The sequence below is a fragment of the Kryptolebias marmoratus genome, linkage group LG4, assembly GCF_001649575.2.
Source record: "Kryptolebias marmoratus isolate JLee-2015 linkage group LG4, ASM164957v2, whole genome shotgun sequence".
Classification (NCBI taxonomy): domain Eukaryota; kingdom Metazoa; phylum Chordata; class Actinopteri; order Cyprinodontiformes; family Rivulidae; genus Kryptolebias; species Kryptolebias marmoratus.
In genome coordinates this window covers 23,386,059-23,407,770 of record NC_051433.1, presented here as the reverse complement: position 1 = coordinate 23,407,770, position 21,712 = coordinate 23,386,059, and the positions used below count along the sequence as shown (strand labels likewise).

Genomic DNA, 21,712 nt, shown 5'->3' with positions numbered 1-21,712 from the left:
GATATGATGAATTTGAGATTTTCATTTGTTGTCATTTGTAATCATCAAAATTAAACGAAATAAACATTTGAAATATATGAGTTTGTATGTAATGTATGAATATAATATGAATATAATATACAAGTTTCACTTTTTAAATGGAATTACTGAAATCAATCTACTTTTTCATGATATTCTAATTTTATGACCAGCACCTGTATAATATAATCAGGAACTCATGTGTAGCTCTACTGTGTGATTAGAAGGCTGTAGTCTGTACATCTGCAAGAAATCTAAAATTAAAATGTTCAAATCTGATAACAAAAGCTTCAGAACTGCCATTAGTGTTCAGCTGCAGCTACTGATTCATACTTCCAGTGTTATTTGTACATATTTTTCCTGAATTTATTTTAGAAGTTTCTTTCTTTGACCATTTAACTTCTCATTTTTCTAAACTTTTCCCCCAGGATATTATACACAGTGTTTCTAAATGAGATTCTGAGTTGTGAAATGAGTTGCAAATGACTGCATTCTTCTTTTATCAAGATTTTCCACAGTACCTCAAATTCTTTTGAAAGATGACTTGTATGTGAGGAGATAGTGCTCCGCTGCAAAGCACGAGCCAATCTCATTAGCTTTTTGTTCCTGCATGCTGCTTCAGTGGACAGAAATTTTAATTGCCGTGCATAAAATCGACATTACATGAAAAATGATCATCTAAAGGCGGGGATAAATAAAGCGGACACCGTTTTAATGTCGAACGAGCACTAATTGAAAGTCCCCTCAGACTGCTGACTGAGGAGTTGATAGAGCAAAGGAGATGCAAATTATGAGTATTAAATTCACAAAATCCCATTTATGAAAATGACAAGAGCAGACTTGAAAATGGATAACATTTAAAGGAAACAATTCCACACCACCCACTGTAGTATGAAGTATTTCCTGTAATGAAGTGAAACTGTGTTAAGTAGGAGCTGAACCGCAGCAGAAGGTAACCTCAGGCTATACTGTAACAATATGTACACACTGGCCCACTTTTCATGACATTTCTGCATGATATTGGGGGTTACATAATAGTGTGTTTGTTAGGATCTGAGTTTTTGAATTATGTTTTGTCTTCATGTTTCAGTTAGAGTTTATTGTTTGTTATTTGTCTCTTCCCTGTGCCTCAGCCACCATTCACTTCTCCTCAGTCACACTCTCTCTCTTCCCTTTTCTCACCCATCTACACCTGCCTCTAGCTCCATAATCATCTCACCTGTGCCCACTTCCACTAATCACCCTCTGCCTTTAATACCCGGTCACATTCTCTACCTCGCTGCTGGTTCATTGTCATACTCTTGTCTCCCTGATGTGCTGTCCCTTTTTTGGTCGTGCCTCGTCGTCTCCCTTTGATTCATCTCTGGTCTCAGGTCTGTTCAGGTTTTGTTTAGTTAGTAAATGTTTTTGCATTTAGTTTAGGTTTTGCTGCCATGTCAGCCGTTGTTTTGGGTTTGCCTTTTATTTCTAATTTTTTTTTTTATCACCATGAGTCAACGCTCAGGGTTCGCCTCCTTCCACCCTGTTCATGACAGTATTAGATACCAAATTGAACTCCCAGCACACTGTCACACATCAAAGAAAAGCTAGAGGTTGTTGATATGTTGTACATTATACTATTTAATCAATAATGCTTGACAGGGAAGATTCTTTACAGTGCATTTCTGCACAAAAAACAAACGGCATTGACCTGAGATTTTAGAGTATCAGCCTTTGTCTGCAACCCTAAACCTAACAAGTTTTTCTTTTTTGTGTTGGATGCATGCTAATTCAGATTAGCAGAACATAAAAAATTCTGCAGGTTCTTTCTGTCTAAGTTTGATGCACTGCATACTCCCAGTCTTTGACTCACACTCTTGTGTTCCATCTAGCTGTTACCTGCAGTGACATCTAATCCAATCCACTTTTTAAATCTGCTCTCATCAGCCTCTGAGAAGACGAACAGCTAAAAGCCCCCCAATTTTAAAACTTACTGAATTCCAGTTGCAGCTAATGCTTTATCAAAATGACACAATGAAACTTCATGCTCAAATTTTGTACTTTATATAACAGTTTAATTCATTCAAAGTCACAGGAAACATCATTTGTACATAGATATGAAAAGCCAAAGGACACAAACTAAGAATTGAAGAATTGTCTTTTGCAGATGGTTTGCTGGAAAACATATTTATGTCACAAGTTGTGATCATTCAAACAACCAACATTCAAATTACAAATATCTTTTTATGGCTAATTCAGGCTTGTCAATCATGGCCTCTACTGAGCGCCCAAAAGTAAAGGCAATAATTGGGACTTAGTTTAGCCCATCTGCCACGATCAAATTTTATCCAAAAATGAGAAAGTAGGATGTTTTTAACTTCTAGGATTTGTCTAAATTCAGCTCAAAAAAGGATAGAAAATTGAGATTTGTTTAGATCATTTGATTTGGTCCAAATTCAGCTTTGATGAAGCTAGCATCACTTGAAGGAATGCTGATCTGTTAGCACTCAGAGTCTGTGTTGGGGATGACTCTCAGCTACTTCTACACCTATTTTTTTCCTCAATAACCATCGACTTGACTGAGTTATAGCTATTTAAAAACAATTTTAGACAATAGCTTACACCTAATTCATGACACACTGGTCAGCTGCAAAAGCCCTGAGGTAACTGGTCTGCATCTGTGTTCAGGCCATGAGGCCTGAGCTATCATTTTGAGAGACACTGTCCTCAGCCACAACGCCTTCTTAGGAAGTGAACCGTGGGCTCTTACGCTCACGTTGTCGCAAACGTGGACAGCTAGCTGTTGCTTGTCTGAAGACCCTAGTTTATCCCCATAAATGGAATTGAATGTACTTGAATCCTACAGGTCCGCCCCAGTGGGACGTGGGTGTCTTGTTACTCTTACTAGGGTGTGGTAAATGTTCATAAAAACAAGCAGCACCAGAGAAACGGGGGATTTTCCCTGATTGGAACAGAAGTTCCCGGTTTCGGCACAGACTCTGTTATTTTGAATAAACTCACTATTCAAGAATAACTTATGTCTGTAAAGTCATTTCTTTTGATCAGTACATCGTTGCTGCAATTATGAAGACCCAGAAGAACGTCCACCTTTTGAAGACACTTCAGCACTCTTAAAAACAGACTGAATGATGAAGACACTGGAAGGTTGTTATCCTTCAGCTGTGAGGCACCTGATTCAGCTACTTACAGTTGAAAGATGTACAAATATTTTTTTAGCAAAAATGTTGACTTATTTATTGGAAAAAACTTTAGAATTGTACAGAAAACAAAAGTTAAGTATCCCGTATTGCTGTTGTGTATTAGTCATGCCACATCTAACCCAGTTTGGTCTGAGACTAGATTTTAAAAAGCCTTCTAATTCCTGAAGGCTTTCTGGAAAACTGTCCACAAAAGTGTGCATATGTTGCATCAGCTCCGAATGAGCTAACCCAGATCTTCTGGACTGTTAAAGTTGTTGAGCTTTCCTTTAGGGATAGTTTCACATTAATCTGTAAGACCATAGCCTACATGTAGTAATTTTCACATAAACAAAAAATAAAGAGTTATGTTTTATGAAGATGCCAGGTAGAATAAAAGGACACATTCTTAGCTTTATCATGACAACTAAATATTTTCTCCACTGTCTTCTTGTCCTCTTACAGTATCTGCTGTGTTTTCCTTTCCCTTCATGTAAAGTCAATAGTTTGTGTCTAACGCTCTCATTAGTTTCTGCTCTACGCTGCCTTGCATTGCGTACTGCCTCCATCTTTTATTCTCTTTTCTCATTCAATTTGAACAGCTCTATTCTCCATCTGTGTGGAGGGTCTCCCTCCCCCATATCATCATTTCATTGAACTGAAAATGGGAAGTTCAGAGCTGGAAAATGCCTTTGAGGCTGGAGCGCTGCTGCGCCCTGAGTGTGATGTTTAAAACAAGATAGATCTTGAAGGTTGTAGTGCTGAAAGGTAAGACAGGTGAATGTAGTTGACAGTTTTCAGTGTACTGAAGCTATCAAGGTATAATAAACAAATTACAGCAAAATATCATATGGTGCAAGGGTTTACATAAAATGTGCACAGCAAAAATCTTGGGTAAAATAAAAAATAAAATATGGGTAATATTTAAATCAAGTTATTTTAAACTGCTACCATTTGTCCAAGACATATTGATGCAGGTCTAATGGCGCAATTATAATATCGAGACCCAGGTTTCCTGGTGTTACATGCACCTATGGAGACCCTTATGCTTAAACATAATCTATTTTATTGGCAATCCATGACCAACAAAAAAATTCAACAACAGGACACCTCTCTGGTTCCGAATCTTCCGGCAGATACCCCAAAACCTCCAAGAAGGAGGTGCATCTGTCACATTTTGTTTTGGTAGTGTTTCTTTTTGTATGTAGTGTTTTGTTTCTGGTTTCTTTTGGGTTTGGTTTACTGTCTTTGTTGTTTTGTTTTCCTGTTTGTTGCCAATTTGTCTTCATTCTCCACTTATCCTCTCTCAGCTCTTGTTAATTGCCACGCCCATCTCCACCGGTCCGCTATTGTAATCACTCACCTGTGCCCACTTCCCATAATCATCCTCAGCTTTAAAACCCGGTTACTTTCTCCACTACCCTGCTGGTTCATTGTGTATTGTCTCTAGTCCCTTGTCTCTCGCCTTGCCTTGCTTCGCCTTGCCCTTTTGGATTTTGTTTTGTTTAGTTTTTGCTGCCTCGTCAGCCTTTGTTTTTGTTCTTTCTTTGGTTAATAAATTTGTTTTTTATGATGAGTCTGTGTTCGCCTCCTTCTCCACCTCACATGACTGCATCAGCATAAACATGAGTCAGAAACCTTTCTTACATTCAAAAGTGTAGAAGGGAGACTACCCTATCATCAACATAGAGAAAACTCCTATGCTTGGTTGAGGAGATGTGGAGCTAAAAGTAAATCCACCCCTGCTGTCTGCTTCCCATCCAGGACGACGCCAGGGTGGAACAGAGTCCAGCCTCTCTCCAGGATATTGGCTCTGGAATTCATACTGTGGGTTGAGGTGATCCCAACTACTGTATATCTAGCTGGTGTTACATTATCTCCAGTACAAGTTCAAGCTGTTTCTCCACCAGTGAAGTGCCAGTCCATGTGGGTAGTTGCACAATCTGAGGGTCAAACCATCAAAGCCTCCACCTCCAACTGTCGCCCAACTAACAATTCAGTGTTCCCTTTCAACACCTCCTGCATGTGATGGGTCCACTGGACCATGGTCCCATGGTGTTTGGTCAGGCCTTGCCTGGCCAGACACAATATAGGTAAAAGCCTGGTCACCAGGTGCTCTTCGATCAGGTCTGGCTGCAGGGTGAGGCCCCAGCATTTCCAGTCCAGGCAAAGTGGCTGGGTCCCTTGGACTCATGATTCAAGGGATTCATGATCTGGGTGATTAAAATCCACCCAGTCTGGCCCCTTACTCAGAATCAATTCGCCATGGGAGACCCTACCTCTGGCAAACTGCCTTGTACAGCATAGCTTACGAAGACCCCAGGATACTCAAGTTCCTCCATGATGAGGTAGCAATTTAAGACAAACTTCATGTGAAATAAACCTTGTCCATTCTACTGTTTTTTTTTGTTTTTTTTTTTTTTTTTGGGGGGGGGGTTCTTTTTTTAGCTGTACACCAGTCTTTTTATCATTCAAAATTCTTTTTGAATGATAAAAAAAATGATAAAAAATGGATCAAGTGGGGATCCACTTGATCCCCATTTTCCCCAAGTCTTGAGTTCAGTATTATTGTCTTTTATTTAGTATTCCTGCCTAACATTTGCAGCTTTGAAATAATTCAAATGGTTGAGACTGAAAGTCAAAATTTAGCCACAAATCAGTGACTTTATAATTTCTTACATCTTGTCCAAGTTGTGTAAGCTTTTAAGAATTATGCTGATAAAGAGTTTAAAAATCAAAATTTTCATCTGTGTCTTCAGGGTTTAGGCTTCTCATTTGGCCACACATGTTTTGCATATTGCTGTTCTCATTAAATAGACAAGAAGACAGGGAGAGAGATTTTAGCAAGATATTGTTTCTGCTCTTATACCAACTAAATTCAAAGGGAACTGTCAGGCAAATTGGAGGTTGAATGTCAATTGACTGTAAACATGACATATTAGAGCTATTGTTTTAAAAGGACAGTATGAACACTAATAAGCCACACTCTTAATTCTTGGAAATTGTGCTTCTTCAGGCAGCCTTTGTGGATTTGCATTCAGATCAGGGAAAATCTTTTCGGGATAATAATTAGTCATGCTTTAAAGCTTTCCTGAACTATCTGTAAAAATCAGGGGACGGGGGCTGGGTAATTAGGGTATGTTGTAACAGAAATACTTCACAATCTTCTTTTTTACTGTAACTTGTTTATTGTAGCTCAACATATCATCACAACATCTAATTATTGCTACAGCATCGTCAGACAAATGTGAAGATAATGAGTGAAAGGAGATACACTGTTATCCTGAACATTAAATCCAAATGATAAAATAATATTTAATACTGTTTAGGGATATTTAGACTGAAATAAGTTAATTAACTAAAGTTAAATTAGTGGGCTTACACTGTTGTGTGTAGGAGAGTGTGTATCCTGTAGCTCAGCATGCACAGTGCAAGTTTTGTTACTTTTACTACAAATTATGGTAGTTATAAATGAAAGCTTATATATAAAGAACTAATATAAATCTAGAAAATCATAGATTAAACAGAGTTTTAACCAGAGAGGTATAAAAGCAGTGGCATAATTTCAACCCTCCCATTTTGCATCGACTGAATTGAAGTGTTTTGTGAAAGGATCTAAAGTCTCTTTTTTTGTTTGTTTTTTGGTATTTGCTATAGAAGATGCACAGTAGTACCTTCAGGTTGTTGCTTGTGTGCTCATGAGGATAAATAGTTTTGTTAAATGGACAAAGTAGGTGTTCTGAATGCTGTCTGAAATCACATTCTCATAAGTAAAGTGACAGCAGGTTCACTCACTGTTCACATATTTTTGTGTGCGAAAAAAAAAAATCTGGTTTACACATACTTTTATATTTCCAAAAACCTACAGTATTCTATTATGTAAAGCATGGCAGATCCACAGCCTCGTCATATTCACCAGCTATTCTTTCTGGGGTAGAACACCCCGCAGGATGAAGAATGCCTAATCTTTCTTGACAGAATGCTGGTGAAATGGAAATAGTGTCACTGCTGTGTGCTTAAAGATACTTAACACAGGAAGCCAGAATTTCTAGCTGTTTTACAAATGGCGAAGGAGTTGAGCAGCTGTTTTTCTTGCTGGGTGCAGGTAAAAAGATGAATGAATGACTACAGGCAAATTCAAGTCATGGTGAAGAACTGAGCAATGCTTTAAAATAACATGCAGTCTGTCTGGTTACTTATAACACGGGTAGAACGAAAAATGGTCAGAATCCATAAAAGATGACATAATTACGGTGGACAGAGAGCTCTGCAGCCAACTATAAACGCCAACTCAGCAAGGAGCAATGAGCTGTCCAGTGATTTGCCTTGATAGCCCGGGCAGAATCACAGCACCGTCTGCCCACCACTTAATCCCACCTGCTCGTCAGCAGAGCCAAGCAAACCCTGGGCCATTTCCACACTTTCTAATGTAAACACACCAAGTCTCCCACAAAATGTCATCCAGTTTACATATAAGCCAAAACTAAAATTGTTCTAGGTGCTTAAACGTGTTCCCCACCCACAGTGTGATCACATTTGTGCTTCAAACAGGTAACAAGAGCATGGTCCAACTCTTACAGGTCCCACGCAGCACTCAGACTCATCTATGTACTGTTTTATTCAGTAAGCCAAGTTATCTAACCAATCTCTGCCAACAATTTTTATATATATTTATATATTTGTAAACTTTACTCCTCAGTGAAGCACCAATAAAATGAATAAAAAAGACATACTCTTACAACTATTTTGGAGGTAATCATTCAAAAAGAGATAAAAAGAAAAGCCTAACACTTTTGTCTGTCTCATAAATGTTTTATATCCACTCAGCGGAAGTTTAGGCAAAATGTGTGAATCATGCACACACCCTTTCAGCAGGTTATCTTTGGATTCCAAAAAATACTGTGATGTTAACTACATCACAGCTGTCAACACGTCTATTTCTGAGTTTGCTTTAATACAAAATAATTTGGCACATAGCTTAAAATGTAGCATTTTGTGTGCAACATAAAAACATGCAGTTCTTGTTTTGCTCTTGTCACAGTTTATTTTAAGTGTATGGGTTAAGTAACAAGAACCGTGAGTTTATGGTGGTATGGTGGTGTGAGTAATAGTAGGAAATCATACATAGTGTACATAGCACAACATTTACCATTTAAGAATTTAAAATAATGCACTCATTTAGTAAAAGTTGCAAATGGAAAATTTGTTCCATAGCTTAAATTTTGATTAAATTTTTTGTTCTGCTTTTTGTGTGGTGTCACAGTTTGAGGCTTTGTTCGGGTTTTTGGTTTTCTTCTAATATCAGTGTAGATTTTGGTGTTTTACTGTAGGTTTGGGTTGTTTTGGGATAGTCAGTTGTGTTCTTACAGGTCTTTTTTTAAGTCGTCAGATGTCCTCAGGATTCTTGTTTTTATCATCCAGTTTCCCTCACCTGCTCCTTGTTGTAATCAGCACACCTGTGTCCACTCGATTATCAACATCTGAGTACAAGTCGCCTCTTTTGTCTTAGTTCTGTTATGAAAACATTTTTCTTCTAAAATTGATTTAGCTATTGTTTTAAATGTCAATTTTAAAACATTTAGAATCTTTCCAAATTTGCATAATCATAAACTAAGCAAAGGGAACGACAACGTGCACAATTTCCCTAAATACCATGCTATAGCGCATCAAAATGAGTTTCTTTCATTATCTAACTGCCGTCTTCCTTGTGTCGATTATATCTTTCACATATTGCTTTTTATTCATACAAATGTCAAAAAATGCTATTTATATATTCTTTTAGCAATACTACATATTTAAAAAAATACCATTAAAATCATCAGTATGTCTTCTTGACAAAATGATCCTGGCAGAAAAAAACAGCCAACTGTGTCGAGCCAAGACTGTCTGAAATGACTGAATCATTCAAATCTATGCTGCATGGCAGCAAACAAGAGTTCATATTATGATTCTGTGCTGAAATATTGGAGCTTTAACAATGAAATTGTCTGGAGTTTGATCCTCTGATCCATTCTTAACCTTTTCTGCATAAGTTAATGCAGATGGAAAGCAGACTTGCTGCTCTACAAAAACCTTCCATCCACCACAAAGTTGGACTCATGTTTCTTTTCCTCCCACATGAATGAAAAAAGATGATCTCTGAGGCCTTTCTCAAGTCAATAGTAACAGTCTGAATCTAAATATCCTTCTGTTTCCTTTCTTGCCTTGTCTACGCAGTGATCCAGTTAATCAGGCTTTGGTGTGTTGCTGCACTCCATGATGAAAGATTGTGAGGCGAGCAGAGAGGAGTGGCGATAAGCCAGGTGACAGGGGGTCATTGTGGTGGGAGGGGATGAGCTGAATGACTGAGCTGTGAATCCTTGTCACTATTGGAGGCATCCGCCTCCACAGAATGCTCTTCCTGAAGCCTGTGATTAGGTCATCTCCGGCCAGCTGCAGACCTCAAGCCTGTGAGCTGGGTGCTCAATTATTCCTCAGTAAAAATTGAATTTTTGCACTTATTGAGTTAAAATTTGGAGTGGTGGTAATTGACAGTAACTGACAACACATAGTCCAAGTGATCATGCAAGATATTGCACTGTTGTTTAAAATTGTGCATAATGTTATTTTCAAGGTTTGACCAAAATAGCTATAAAGCTGTCAATCCTCAGCATAAGATGATCTTAGTCTAAAACAATGGCATGAATGGCTGTGGGTGATATGCATTCATTCAAGGACTGGTCAGCCTTTAATTTTAAACAAGTTGTTATGTTAAATTAAAGAAGCCACTGCAGGCTCAGAGTCTACATGTACAATTGATGAAATGCTTCCTCTTCACACTTCACCAGCTAATCTGACCATTCACTGTTGTTCCTGTCGTTAGTTACCTTGGTTACAAAACCAGTGCATTACTGTTCACACTCTGTGCACCATTTTTTTTTTTCTTTTCCCCTGTGGAGGGTTTATGTAGTATTTTACATATTGGTAAATTTAGGGGAAAAAACCTTCTAATTTATCTTTTGGATATTTAAGGGGTTTGTCACTAAGCAGACTTACATTATCAAATAAATTGGCGCTGGTACTGTGTGTTTTATGCGGCATGAGCAAAAACTGTTGCTCTAAAAATTTTTTATTAAAGCTGCTCATTCATGTCTGCCACCTGCCCCCTCAGCTCAGGCTCCGTCTTCCTTTATCTGTAGCAAAACTGTAGTGGATTTTATTCAGCATTCAAATTTCCGCGTCTCATTAAAGCAACATTTTTGTTTGTTTGTGAAACATGTTTCCAGTTCTAAGCAGCACTACCTTCTGCACATATGAATATAGACTGAACCCAGCACATCTGACTTTTCATATAAGTTCTGTGTCAGAAGGTCTGATACATTGAAAAGAGTGAGCAGCTCAAACGGTACTCTGCTATCTGCCATTATTACTGTTCTTCATCTACTCACGCAAGCACAGAAAAACTATTGACTGCAGGGGATTTTACACAGATGTCAGGTGTTTCCAAAAACGTTCACTCTGAGACCTGGATTCAAAAAGCTTTGGCGTCACAGAAAATGATTGCTGTTGTCATGTTCATGAATGATCGAAACACAGCAGAAATGTCCCAGTTTCACATAAAAGCAGTGTCTTGTAAACAGGGTCATAGAGATGATGTAGTCGTGGCTTTGAATCAACTGACACTCAGGTCTATGTGTCTTCTGTAAACCCAAAGAGAACCCCTTAAATCGGCAGCCACATTGACTCCTCTAAGGTTTATATATAATATCTTCAGCTCATTATTTGCCTTCTCCAGGCCACAGCTATTGTTGTTTTCTCCAGCAGGCAGCTGGTTTCCATTGTGAAAACTTTCAGAACCACCTGCACACCATCACTTGTCAAACTGACACTTACTTGTAGCAATTATGTACCTGAGGAAGCAGTCCTAATACTCCCTTAAAAAGGCTAAAACTAATAAGAAACTAAATTCATCAGGCGGAGACAAACATAACTCAAAATAAATACTAATGTTGCTTTTTAGAGCCTTTTCAGTGATAACGTCAAGAATGTTGATTCGTCTACATTGGCTGGCAGAAGATCAGTGTGTTGTGTGCAGCTATGAGAATTTCGTACAGCTTAAGCAAACAAAGTTGGTCATTATAGAGCTTCCAGATATCCATCCATCTATTCTTTTACCTGCTTTTCCTTTTGTGGAGGAGCTGGTGCCTAACTCCAGTCCATCAGGACAGGTCTCCAGTCCATCACAGGGACACACAGAGATAAATGAGACAAACAACCATTCACACTCTCACTCACACCTAGGGACAATTTAGAGTTACCATTGAACCTAACATGCATGTTTTTGGTAAGTGGGAGGAAACTGGAGTACTCGGAGAAAAGCCACGTGTTAACAGGGAAAACATTCAAACTCCACACAGAAAGGCCCCAGGCGACAGCTTAAATAGCTACCAGATACTTTGAGACAATTTTTTAACTACAGCCAATATTTGGAAGAATATGTGACTTTGAGACATGTATAATTGTATAAGGCCGGTACAATAATTTGAAAATGGACACAGTACCTAACAGCACAGCATAGTTACCAAAAGGCTACATGGAACTGCCAATAACTCTGTGTTTTGAGGTGCATGTAGCTAATTCTGACTTTATGTTGTAATTGTTTTCTATAGCATAGCTGCTAGTACTGGTGCCACTATCCAGAATGGAGTGCACTGTAACTTTAGATCACTGCCAATTTGCTCTCAAACTTATTAAAAGGCATTCAGCTCAATTTTAATTTTTTTTTCAACTTCTTGAACTATTTAATGCACAATCTGTCCTTATTATATGGAAGAGGAGGTGAAAAGTTACAAGGCCCTGAAAAATGTAACCAATGAATTTAGATCCACTGAAAGAAACTTCCTGTTTTTGATGCTTTGATGCACTTGTTCTGGATGAGGCCCTGAAATGACATTTGCTGTGAATTATCACTTTATATACTGAGCTGAATTTGAAATGAAATTGAATACAAAGATGGCTAACATACATAGCTGTGGGAACGTTCCAAACAAGACTATTTTACTCGGCCTAGGGGAATTGAATATTCTTTTAGCTTAAAATGTGAATGAATTCCCTATAGATCTAAGGAAAACAATTAACAGTTTTCTAAACAAAACAGTTGCGATTGCAATTTGTTTGTAGGCACATTATGAAATTTATAAAGTAAGTACCCAGCTTACCATTCATAAAGTGCTCACCTCAAATCCTACTGATGAAACTGGCTATTATTGCTTTCTTCAGATTGGATAATCTTTTTTTTATATCACAAAATAAGTGACCAGGCTTCTTGCACATTGAATTTATCTATTTTGAGTGGGAGTAAAACAAATCACTTTTTTTTTCTTGCTTTCTTTAAGATTTTTAACTAAACTGAACAATGCTGGAATAATTGGTACAAACTAATCCTTTTCTTCTCTATTCTGCTCTGTTATAGTAGAGGCAAAACAACACTTTGTTACTTTCTCAAATTCATAAATCCGAGTGAGTCAGAATCTAAAAAAAAAATCAGAAAGAAACCATCTCATCACATTGATAAAGCACAATTTTACCCATGTCATATTAATGACAACATGATGGAGCAGATTAGGTGAGTTAGACCAGATTGATTAGCTAAAAGTGACTTGTTTAAGCAAATTTTGCTGTCTTAAAACAACTACAATCTTCAGAATTTCAAAGTAGTTCAAGCAAACCCTATTATTAACACTTTAACATTAACATTCGTTTGGCATTGCACAGTTATTTAGGCAAAAAAAATTAAACTTTCCTGTTAAGTTTGACCCTAGGCAGCTCCAAAGGTGAAAGAAGACTGCTGCTACGGCTATTTGCATTTGTAAATAACCACAGGTTTCTATAACCCTGTAATGGGGAATTAATGGAAATATAAAGGTCTATGAAACAGTGTTTGCATGAAATGTAATGACACTGTTAAGATTGGAGTTATTTAAGATGGAAACAACTCCCTTTAGTCTTGGCTGTGTTCAGATTAGCTGTTAGCTCATCAGTCTGGTCAAAATTAACCTCAATTTCTCCTAACTGAGACCATTTAACGATCTACAATAGTTAAGATGATAATTATTTATAATTGGTTTTTTTTTCAGAACATCACTTCAAAATGGACAAAATGTCTTTTTAAAAGAACCAAAAAGTCCAACAACAAGTATAAACAAAACAGGACTAAAATCAAAACTCAAAGGCTCCTTCTTTTTGTCTGTCTGATTGCACTTAAATGCTTTTTTACGTACAACTGAAATGCCAATCAAGACTCTACCTCATTTATCATTTACTGTCATTGGTTTTTCCAGGATGCAGCCATCAAATCTCACAGATCAATGGCAACACATTAAATCAACCCTTGTCTCTACCACTGATGTTATTATAGGAAAACGTCAGAGCAGGTAGTTTGAAGGACAAACTAAGTTCCAGGAACAGCAGTTGTCTTTAGGAAGCTCACATGTTTTTCCAACTCACTCGATGAAAATGTCTACAGTGGCAGCATGAATCAATGCTGAGGTAAAATATTAATCTATTTCCATTAAAAATTCCCCTTCATATTTTCTATTTGTGGAAGCTGGGCAGGGCGTCTCTTTGAAGCAGCGTGGTGCCAAAACTAAGTCTTTCTCTAAAGATGAGGTTTGAGGGCAGAAAACACCCCTTCTTTTTGATATCTACAATATCACTTAATTTACCCTCCACCCATACCCTGTCTTAACCAACTCTAATTGTTTCCTGTTCAGAAACAGAAGTGCCAGTGCTACGTGTCATTAAAACATAACTGCCTTTCTATTCTCCCCTGAAACAAGCCTATAACGACAATGGACTCCGACAGAGTCAGCAACTTTATCTCAAATCACCCAGCGAGAGCCAAGCAGCTAGAAGACAGCAAAGGTGAGAGACTGATAATTGGCAGATAACCTGATGATGGATTCATGATGTACTGCCTCCCCAACCAACACAAAACATTGTTAAAAAGTGAAGATGAGAATAAACAATGACCTGTATGAGGTGCTGTGCAGCCAGTGGTCTTCTTAAGCTGAAATGTAGCCAGAAGTAAACCTTCCTGCTCCATATTGAATAGAAGCAGTTTGTAGCTCAACACTACAGGAACACTGTTATACTGAACAATATTTGAGAAACACAGATGCCGGTTTGTGGTGGGGTATAAAGTCGGATAATTATTGATCTTCCAGTATTTTCTAATTCTGTGTTACAAAACAGGGCAGGTGAAGGTTTGAGGGCCAAAATGCAGACAGAATGAGTCAAACGCATAGACTGTGTATATTAATAGACTAAATGTCCCTACTTCTCTCATTGTTGGGAATTAAAGCCAGCAGGACCCAGTTTACGAGATCTGCTATGTATTTTTGGAGTCTAGCTCTAGTGATGTGGGGCTTTAAGTCCTGCCTACTCCCCTACCAACAATCGTGGTGTTATATGTTTTGTTTTTTTTAAGCATCCACTTATGGGCCATCAAGGCCACCAATGCCTTCTCTGCTGACCTAAAAATTTAGTAATCAGAATCAGTGACATATATTATAACATATAATATAAAATAATTTTTCTATAAAAATGTTTTTATTTATTGACAACAGTCTAAATTTTTATTTTTATGTTTTTCTTTTTATTTGCTATTTACAGTGCAGCCTTTAAAACGTGTTTATTTTACCTAATCTTATTTCAGCTAGAGTGGCATGGAGGGGCAGTGGTTAGAGCTGTTGCCTCACAGCAAGAAGGTTACAGGATTGCTTCCCAGCCTGGGGCCTTTCTGGGTGGCGTTTAAAATGTAAGGTGTTGAAATAATTCTTGTTTCACTCTGCTGTACACGTGTGAATACTATCAAACTTTGCTCCGTATTCAACAAGTCATTACAAAACACATTTGAACAGCCAAATATCTCCTGCAATGACTTTGGAAAGCAAAAATACCTAAACTGTACTTTTAAAATTGTACTGGCACCTTCTTAAAATACCAAAACAGTGACTGACCCCGCCCTGTTGGATGTCACAGTTATGACACAGAGGCGCAAGTCGAAGATGTAACCTTTACTGTCCCAATTCTCCAATTTTTGCATGCTTGTAACCCTTCTGTGCACTTTGGGGTGTGGGGCGTAGGGTGGAGTGCGAGTATTGGGACCTGGCCTTAATTGTGGTTTGTAGTGCCGATTACAAATCCAGAGCAGGTGTGACAAAAGGACAGGAAGGCAAGACTGACAAAGGAAGTGATACTACAAAATAAAACAGGGAGTGAAGTTGACAACCAAAAAGAAAGAAAGAACTAGAAATCCCAAAACAAAATCTCCACTTCAAACTAAAAAAGTATGGGTTTTACATCCATACTTACCCATCCATAATTACTTTGAGCTGTGTTAACACAGATAGTTTGGATAGTACAAGCTGAAACAGACATGCTTGGTTTTCAGGGTCCAATGATGAAATTATTACATACGTGTATATGAATGTTTAGCGTGTTCATCTTTAATGCATCCGTTATATTTCTACATTTTCACCACATCTGTGAGCAACCTCCCTTTCATGTTGAGATTAGCAGCTTACAGTCAGATGTTGTTTAACGGCTGTCACAAGTACCGCTGCAGGATTTATTTTATTTTTTATTTTTTTACTGTAGTATCCCCCCTGTCCCTTTTTTATTTATTTATTTTTTCTTTGCTCTCACTCATTCCTCACAGCAGGATATTGATCCACTTTAAGCACTTCACAGGACCACTTATTTCTGCTGGTCGTGTGAGGAGACTTCGGCTTCGGCTTCAGCTTCAGCTTCAGCACAATGAGTGGACCCCAGCAGCAGCATTAAACCAAAAAGAGAACCCCAGTATGCACTAAAATAATGCTGAACGAATCAGATGTAACGGTAGCAAGTAAAAGTCAACATGACTCGTTTTGTTAGCTCTGAGGATACGGCTCACACAAGATGTTTAGAGCGTTGTATCAAATTTGCATCATGTTTATGAAACAGAATACATCTGCAGGCTATTTGAAAATCCCCTCTAATGAGCAAATATTCAATTAAATATCTTCTCCTCCCTCTTATTTAATCTTGTAAATGAAGTATGCAGATTTTTTCCCTGTGTTTTTATGATATAAACCATACATGTGGGTTGTGTTGAATAAAAATAAAAGTCAGTCTCTGCAGTGCCTTTTGATTCCACTCTTCAAAGCAAGAGACTGCACTTAGGGTCCTCATAAAAAGAGCCAGTCCTGACTTATTACTGTAGATCTAACCTTTTCACATTTGGTAAATGTTTTTGCTGCCTTTAGCCACTAAACTCCATTCTCTTGTATTACACAGGTCCCCCACTGCCAATTCTGCTTATTGGCTTAGCTCAGTGGCAAAAATATAGTAAACTAAAGGCACAGCAGTCTTTACCACCTGCTGCCTTTCATACCAGAGTTTTAGACTAAGACCATCTGAGAAATGAGGGAGTTGTAGCCGTTTTGGTCAGTGGTTGAAAAAAATGTTATGAGCAACTATGTAATACTACAAGATGTCACATGTTGTGAATGACTCTCAGCTACTACCACATCAAGTTTTAGTTCATTATCTATATAAAAAAAAAGACTGAGTTTAGCTATTTTTGTGCTGGCAGTTACCTGTGGCAGCAATCTTGATTTTTGTTAATGCTAAAAGGTAATCGGTTTTAGATGCACAACCAATGGTTACTTTCTGCCAGTTTTATTAAAATTTGTCCAGTGATTCATGAGATCTTTTGGTTACACAACAGACTAACGCACACACACAAAACATATTGCCCCTTCAGCAGAGCCTCCTGCAAGTTTCAGTTCCTTCAGTTTTAACGTTAGTGTTAAAAAGTTGCGTTTGTCCTCCTGTCTTTTCCCATTTGATGCATAAGAAATGTGAACGTTTTTAGTAAAATAAACAAAATAAACTTTGCTGAAATGCATCACTGTGTGTATCCAGAGTGTGCAGGTTTGATAAATGAAGAGCAGATATTAGATATTGGATAATCTCTCAGGCCCTCTGTGAGGTTTCTGTGCTGCAGCGAGCAAAAATTTATGCCCCAATATACTTGCTCGGTGTGTAGTAAGAACCACACTCAGGACGCACACTAATTATTTAGGAGCACGAGAGGTGAAGTCAGTTTGTCATGTTGCTCTGCGGCCCAATAAAACAGAACGCCTATGTTACTGTGTGTACATTACAGAGAAAACAAAAGAACTAATGAATGAAAGCAGAGCAGAAAGGAATGAGCGCCTGCATGTGAGTGAGCAGACCTGCACAAATAGATACAGCAGCTATGTATTTACACAGTGCAGTAGACCCTCTTTCCTACAGGTTATTTGTTTTTATGTAATTAAAAATATCCCCATACTGTCATTTAAACACAGGAGTACATGTAGATTTGCACCTCAGCAGTCATAAAGCAGTCCCCACATGTCTCCTGTACCAGCAGCACACACAGAGAGCAGCTCAAAGTTGGACTGTTTTCCCCAGAGATCTAGTTGTGTCCAAACTGTGAGGCTGCGTGGTGGTTTGCTGCTACTCCCTGCTGCACCTGCTGCTGCCACGGGGCCACCTGGGGCCCAAAGGAGGTCCGGACCTCCACGAAGATCGTAAAAATCATACAGCACACCAGCAACTCAGGGACATGACATGTGGATGAATGGCATTAATCTGTAATCAAAATACTCTGGTGAGTAATTATATATACACATATATGAGGAGCTCAAAGCGAGGCTTAGCTTTGCTGCTGAAGATCCTGTCATTAAATACAAATCTCATTGTGGATTGATGAAATTGATAATTTTGGGCGTAAATCAAAAGCATCAGTGTCGGACAAGCTGCAGAAACATGTCTCATCTGTTTACAGCTGACTGTCAGTAATTATTCTTTATGATCAGTGTTTACAGCATGCAAACTGGTTTTCTAGAAAAACTACTGAATTTTCATGCCTCCAACCACAGTGACATCATGTGTGTTGCATTAAAACTTAAAGGGACATTTTGGCTTTATTGAAGTGTGTGTGTGTGTGTGTGTGGGGGGGGGTATAAAAGTATTGAAGATTTAAAATTGTTAAACAGAGTTTAATTGTGACTGACCTGACAAGCTAATGGATAATCTGAAAGTAACCAAAACTATCTTAAAACAACCCAGTTTCCACAATTTCATAATTCATGTTTTCTGAAATAAATTTTTACATTGCCACCAGTTTCTCGATGCATGTTTATTTACCTGAAATTCTAGGGTTAATTTCTGCCAAAATGACAAATTATGACTGCCTTTTATTTTTTTGTTTGTTTGTTTCTTAACAGTGGTTTATCAGTCTGGGTACTTTTTTTTAAATACAATACCTTCCAACCACCCTCAAGCCCTCTTGAAAACAAAAAAGAAAACAAAGACATCTCATTTCCAGTGTTTGTTTCTGTGATTGTAATTCAATTTAAAGAAACATAGTAAAAATCTTCATCTAGCAGAATTAGAGTACGCATCTCTGTCCCTGAAGCCTCTGTTTGATTAGAAAGATTTTCAACTGCAGGACTTGGGGTAAGTTTGAAGAAAAATTGAAAAATTACTAAAGATTTGAAGTGTTTTTGCTGAAAAACCTCATCTCCTATCTACACCAGGTAAGATATTATTGGTTCATAACCTTTCAATGAACCTGACTTCAAAGTGACCAAAATATTCTGTTAAATTATTGTTATAGTCACTTGAAAATTCTCAGTGCTTTTATTACAATTCCGTTTGCTGTGCAGAGGTTTGGTGTCGTGTTGTTGCTATGAAAATGTGCTTTAAAACATGTTGACTCTGATAACGTCTTATAGGAAGTCAAAAATTACAGCAGACACAGAGTCAGTCACCATCACTGGGTTTTGACAAAAATGTCTGTTTCTTTTTGTTTCTTTCAAAAAAAAAAAAAAAACTCTTCTCTGCAGAGTGATTTTCACCCGAACCCCTCGAACGGAGGAATCTGTGACTGATCGTTGCTCGGTGATGTGACAGCAGCATCCTCACAGGGCTGCAGCATCAGCACCACAGTATACATACATGTGCGCCTGCGGAGCATCGGGGGAGAAAAAGGGCTGCAATAAACTCCTGGCAAACAACTGAGACTCAAACTTACAGCTCTGGAAACAAAAAGGGGAAGTAAAGGGAGGTTTGACGTTTCTAAACTTTCTACATCCCATTGATTCTGCCCCTCTAAACTTTGTCAGGTATGTTAAGGCTATTTTTAAATTAATCAGCATTCTGTGCTTAATATTTTGATTCATATACAGTTAAACAACTTTTTCTTTTTTTTATCTATACCAAAATTACTTACATTTTAATTAAATCTATAGGACATTAGCTCTAATAGTGGCTATTGTCCTGATCAACTGTTCTTCTTTCAGTCAAATTTGATCACATTTCAATAAGAGTAAGACAGATCCTGATGCACAATTATTAGTTATTACACAGTCATCATCGATTCAGAATCTGGAACACCATTCAAAAAGCAGAATAACTCACCTTGACAGCAGATTCCGCCTGGTAAACGTAGGATCCAGAGAGTGTCAGAAAGTGGAGAATGAATCCCCCCCAGCTCCTCTCAGACTAAACGTTCCAGTCAAGTTTGGAGGAATAAAAGTACTTCTGCGCCAAATTCTTACGCTCCTGCAGCTTGTAGTACTGTTACCATCTGTTGTGCCTGTGCGCGGAGAGCTCTGCGTGAGGAGGAGAGAGGAGGAGGAGGAGAGGAGGGGAGGAGGGAGGTGTCCAGAGCGCGCAGCCAGCGGATAGGAGAGCTCAGAAAAACTGTGTAAATATCAAAAAGTGAAGCCTACACTGTAAAGACCGTATTGTCAGGGTGGCATTTATTTGATTTATTAAAACATCATCTGCCATCAAAAGGTGAAAGTCAGGCGATAACATATTTCCCGTGTCTGTTTGTCTGTTAGCAAAATATCTCATGAACGACTGGATGTATTTTAATGAAACTCTCAGAAAGTAATCATTGGATGGGTATCTACATCTGATAAACCTTTGGCGTCAACTTGACTCAGTATGGCTGCCAAAGTCAACGGACCTTAGAGGACAAAAATGATTACAACTCAGTCAGTTTTACAGCTATTGATCTAAAAGTTTTTGTTGAAGTAGCTGCGACTGATCCCAGCACATAATTTGAGCACTCACAGATTGCATTGGATTTGCTTTTAAAATTTTGCCAATAACTATTTCCAGTCAACTTTTTCAGTCTGTTAGTAAAATATGTAATGAACCACTGGACGAATTTTAATGAAACTTCCAGAAAATAATCATTAGTTTTGCATCTGCAATTGACTGGCTTTTGGAGCCAACCCAATTCAAGATAGCTGCCAAAAGCTGTTGATTTTAGAAAAACACAGGAATGGCTTTAATTCAGTCAGTTTTACGGATATTGAGCTAAATGTAAAGTACTAGTAGCAGAGAGTCATTTACAACACATATGCTGAGTGTTACATCTCATGATAACACATGTGATTATAGCATAATGTTATTTTTAAGGTTTGACCAAAACGGCTACAATCATTTCCATCATTTCTCAACATATGAAGATCTTAGTCAAAAACTGTGGCATTAAAGACGGCAGGCAACATGCATTCCTTTAAGAAATGCTAGGTCTTTAATTTAAAGCAAGCAGTTCTGTTAAATAAGTCAGTCAGAATGAGAAAATACTGCTGCAGGTTCAGTGTCTACATGTATAATTAATAGAAAAGAAAACTGCAGCTACTTGTTTCAGTCCTCTTTCTGTTAAAGTATTGTCTGACAGCCACTCAGAGCTTGTCTGCTTGAGTTAGTCATTTAAAAATAAATAAGAAGAAAAAATATTGTTTTGAAAGGTAAAAACTATAGAAGCAAATAAACAAAAAGAGATACTGCTTCAACAGAGGTCAGGACAGTAAGGCTGACGACTGATTCAAGCTGAAAATGTCAAATCAAGAAACATCCATCACTGATCAACACATTTACTGTTAGAGAATATTTCCATAGATCATGTCTCCGTTTGTTAGAGGTGCATTTGGATTTGTGATTATCTTTAAGTAAGTAAGCTTTATTTATATAGCACATTTCACAGACAGCAGCGTCACAAAGTGCTGAACAGAGAGCAAAAAGACGGTAAAAACATACTTAAAAATTTTAAACCAGCACCTAACTAAAAACCTGTCTGAATAAAAATGTCTTAAGATGTTTCTTAAAAGAGACCGTGGAGTCTGAGCAACGCAGCGACAGGGGGTGAGCGTTCCAGAGCCTGGGAGCAACCACTTGAAACGCTCTGTCACCACGTGTTTTATAAAAGGTGCCAGGTACCACCAGACACATCTGATTTGAGGATCTCAAAGACCTGGATGGACAGAAAGGCTTCAGAAGAGCCGAGATATATTTGGGAGACTGACCATGAAGTGCCCTGAAAGTTAAAACCAAAATTTTGAAATGGATCCTTAAATTTACAGGGAGCCAGTGCAGAGAGGCCAGAACAGGAGTTATGTGAGCTCTTCTATGGGAGTTAGTTA

General features: G+C 38.1%; 1 protein-coding gene across 1 annotated transcript in view; it reads right to left on the bottom strand.

Moving 5' to 3' along the window:
* Positions 1–19,868, bottom strand: part of LOC108244366 (caM kinase-like vesicle-associated protein) — a 48,946-nt gene extending 29,078 nt beyond the window's left edge. The window contains exon 1 of the mRNA XM_017430508.3: positions 19,692–19,868. The gene's annotated coding sequence lies outside the window, so the exon portion shown is untranslated. The remainder of the gene's footprint in view (positions 1–19,691) is intronic.
* Between the last annotated feature and the right edge of the window lie 1,844 nt (positions 19,869–21,712).